This window comes from Limulus polyphemus, unplaced genomic scaffold (assembly GCF_000517525.1).
Source record: "Limulus polyphemus unplaced genomic scaffold, Limulus_polyphemus-2.1.2 Scaffold6215, whole genome shotgun sequence".
In the NCBI taxonomy this organism is placed as follows: Eukaryota; Metazoa; Arthropoda; class Merostomata; order Xiphosura; family Limulidae; genus Limulus; species Limulus polyphemus.
In genome coordinates, this window is record NW_013671825.1 from 54,139 (window position 1) to 58,286 (window position 4,148).

The 4,148-nt window shown below is 31.2% G+C and overlaps 1 protein-coding gene across 3 annotated transcripts in view; it reads right to left on the reverse strand.

Annotated features, from left to right (window-relative positions):
- The window catches only part of LOC106473487 (mitoferrin-1-like), a 29,831-nt gene extending 26,647 nt beyond the window's left edge, over positions 1-3,184 (reverse strand). For all 3 annotated transcript variants that reach the window (XM_022401911.1, XM_022401912.1, XM_013934169.2), the window contains exon 1: positions 3,030-3,184. The gene's annotated coding sequence lies outside the window, so the exon portion shown is untranslated. The remainder of the gene's footprint in view (positions 1-3,029) is intronic.
- Positions 3,185-4,148: the final 964 nt, after the last annotated feature.

The window sequence follows — 4,148 nt, forward strand, 5'->3', positions numbered from 1 at the left end:
AATCATTATGACACTGCTATCAACATTGAAACTGTATGTAAGTTATTTATGGAAAAGCACCCCAGAAGAATGGAGCGTGCTAACATGTTATTTCAGTAGTGCATACATGTACGTATATGATAGCCAATGACTGAAATAGCTAATATATACTATTGTTGGCCACAGTTGTTTAAATTAGTAACTACTTTACATGTAGATAGTACAGTACTTTACTATAATAAAACATACATATTTATGTTAATTTAAGTCTAGCTCCCCATGTAGTGTTACAACAGAATGTTGGATAATTTGTTGACTTTTCATTTAATGTTTGTGGATTTTATATGAACAACCATATAATTGTTTAAGCTATATTTCATGCAAAATTGCTTCCAGATTTAATCTCATAACATATATCTTTTTGTACAAATTTTCTGGGGGAATGCCCCTATATCCCCGTAGCATTAGCATGCTGATTGTGCTTAGCACAATTATGTGATGGCTTTTGTTTTCACAAATTAGAACTCCCCCCCCTCTAGCATTCTGCGTACAGAAATACTGTATATATAAAAATCATGGAACTATTTAAAATACAAAAAAAAACATTTGAATAAAAACACAATATCATGTTTTAATAAATAAATAAAAACAGCACACTTTAAAATAGCCTCTAAGATTAAGAATCTATTTTAGGAATCGTTAACAATTTCACTATTCACTTCTGTAATGTGATCTACTTTGGTTATAGTGTGTTTGTCTTTTACAAGCCGGCGAAGAGTGATTACAGTTATATTTGTCATAAGACATCAGTATTAGGCCCATTACATGTTTGTTGTATTATAGCCGGCCTGGAGCATTGGATTGAGCGAAACGCGTCGTCGGTAAGGGATGTGACAAATATAGTGTGATTGGAAAATTAATTATTACACACACTTCTAATTTTCGAAAAACCCTAAGGGACTAGATTAACAATGTAATGTTTAAAAATGTAATAGGCCTAATACTAATGTCTTATGACATATATAGTTTTTGTTTGTTTATTTGTAATTAAATACAAAGCGACACAATGGGCTATCTGTGCTCTGCCCACCACGGGTATCGAAACCCGGATTCTAGCGTTGTAAGTCTGCAGACATGCCGTTGTGCTACTGGGGGGGGGGGCGATATATATATATATATATATAAAGAGAGAGAGTGAGATTAACTTATTATATGTTTCTTCTGGAAAAAGTAATACAATGCCCTAGTTGATAAAGAAGTTGCCCGTTACATTACATTATTACATTTATTTCCGAAACAACTGTTGCGACTAATCCTAAATTGTTTTTAATTATACATCCGAAAATTAATTTAATAAATATTTCCCAATCTGATTGCACAGTACCCACGCGTATGAACAAACTTTAAAAAAAATGAAATTATGACCTAAGAGCCAATAAAGTTTATGTGAAAGTCATTTTGTTAGATTCTTTCTGAAATTCATATTTACAGTACTTAAAGATGGATTATATTTGACCCATCGTTTGCTGTTCTTATTTACATAGAATTTAGGAACTACAATATATATTTTAGTCTTAAAAAAGAAAAGAACGCTAATGTAGGCGTACATGTGAAATAACGTAATGAGACGAACTCGTCTCTTTTCCAGAGAGTAATTTTAATGTTAATATTATTAACTTTATTTAGCACATGGAGTTTATTTTGAGATATTTCTATTAAAGTAAATAAAATAACGAGATATATCTCCAGAATGTATCGTTATTAGTTCAATATTCGTTAGGAGCCATCTTACAAGTTCATTAATCAGGTGGGGGAGGGGGAAATAAATAAATGAATTTATAGAATATTGATAACGATAGTCCAAATGAAGCTGTGATTAGCGAAATATTGAACTAATGATACAATCTGGAGATATAGGTCATTATTTTATTTACCTTATTACTTCAATTAAAAATCTTGAGCATTATAATGCCTTCTTATTTCCAAAAATGACACAGTTACAGTAACCAGTTTCTTCACTAGGGTAACTCTACGTCATCAACTCTCGTTATGTCAAATGTCTGTAGGCGTTCATTTTTCACTTTCGAAACTGTACCGGTTTTGAATCAGGTGTGTTTATTTTGCACATGATAGTAACACGCCGTAATAAAGTGTAAAATGTAGATACCGTATGAAATTTGTTATATTGTAGATCGGATTTATAAAACATTAAATGCGTAGCGCAGTTATATGCATGCTAAAGCTGTATGAATACGAATCAAACTCTTAAGTTTACCGCCTACTTTTGTAAACCCATGTAAATCACCGAAGGCCAGTATGTATGTATAAAATAAACACGTACTATTCTGTAGGCTAAATACTTTTTCTTTAATTATCAGCTTTCGGCCTTATTACGAGCACCATCATTAATTTACCTACTTTACGAGTTAAAAACAAACAAATCGGCATTTAGTTAAAGCTACGGCATTTTATTTGTGTAAAATTCTAACAGCAAACAAAAAATAATAATGCTCTCAGTGTTACTGTTGAGTTACTGTTAATTTAAAATAGCAAAACGAAACTAATTTTACTATGTGACGTGCAGTTACGTCCAGCAACATAAATTACACTAGATTGTGTTTATTAAATTACAGTAAAATACGGAGTATATTATCAACAAAACTACCATATTTAAATACGATGTATAAAGCTGTTCCATCTATCTTGATTAGAAAGACGAAATATCGAACTAATGATACGATCTGGAGATGTAGGTCATTACTTTATTTACCTTATTACTTCAAGTCAAAAATCTTAAGCATTATAATACCTTCTTATTTCCAAAAAATTAAAAATATGGGTGGATGTAACGAAATAAAGATATTAAATGCGGCTCTGTTTTAATTATTTGGGCAGTAAACGTAATTAAACCTTAACGTACGGGTTTTCAATATAACACATATGTACGATATTTGGTGTTATTAACAACGAATACAATGACACAGATACCTTTCCAAGACACAAAGTATACATGCATATTCAACTTTCTAAATATTGAATTGGGTACTCACTCTTTTTTCTTGTTCAATTTTATATATTCTTTACTTGAAATGCTCTACTTTCACCTAGTAATCCACACACTGACCTGTTTTTACTTATGTGAAATCCCTGCTATTTGAGTAATTATATTAGAGAAAAATAACCCAGGATTATAGACAATCCTTCCTTATAATACTGTAACCTGGAACTGAATGTTTTGAAATACCCTCTGTAAAACTAGCTCATTGCAAATTGTTGTGTAAAACCAGTTAGTTAAAATATCAAATGTCTTCCCTATTCTCTTACGCCCACACCTACAAAGTAAAAACAGGAATATATGCATGTAATTCTTTCTATTTATCATCCAGAACTTCCTCATACTACACCGTACAAGACTGTGATGCAATAAAACAAAGTTCATGGTACTAAGATCCTTATCAAATTAATTCCATACATTTTTTATCTGCTGTGGGAAAACCTCTATCATGTCCTTTGCTGTGGCATGCTCCATAAGTTCTGAAGTGAGGTAGCATGTAACTACAAAATTATTATCACACATTCTTAGGTGCATCTACATATGTTTAGTTTGTGTTTTGGTGTTTAAGCTTCCATTAAAAGTAGAACATATCCTGAGTCCAGTCAGCTTTTTTAATCTCTCAACTAGAAGTGAACTAAAATGTGGTGCAACACTGAAGACAGTCAAGTAAGCTGATTTTTTTCTCCACATTGGAATTTGTTAGCTATTTTACTATCTGGAAATATCTTTTTGAAGAAGTCACTTGAAATAAAAAAAATATTAATTTTTGTAGAACCAGAAAAAATATGCAACGTTGTTTATTTACTGCATAAAGTTGAAGTTATGATCACAAGTGAGGCAGATCTTGTGACTGTATTTAAAATAAACACCTCTAGAAGAAACAAAAGAAGTAATCTAAATGTTGATATATACTATAACTTTAAAATATGTAACTTTAAAATATGCCTTACTGGTAAGCATTTTGACTTTAATCAAATTGTTCATATGAAATACCATATATGTGCATTCCAAACAGTTTGAGATATTCAAACTTTTTTAATTTTGAGGTCATCAGACAATATCCAAATTTCCACAGCTTTACACTATGTCATCCTTTTGTTTGACTGTAGTTCCC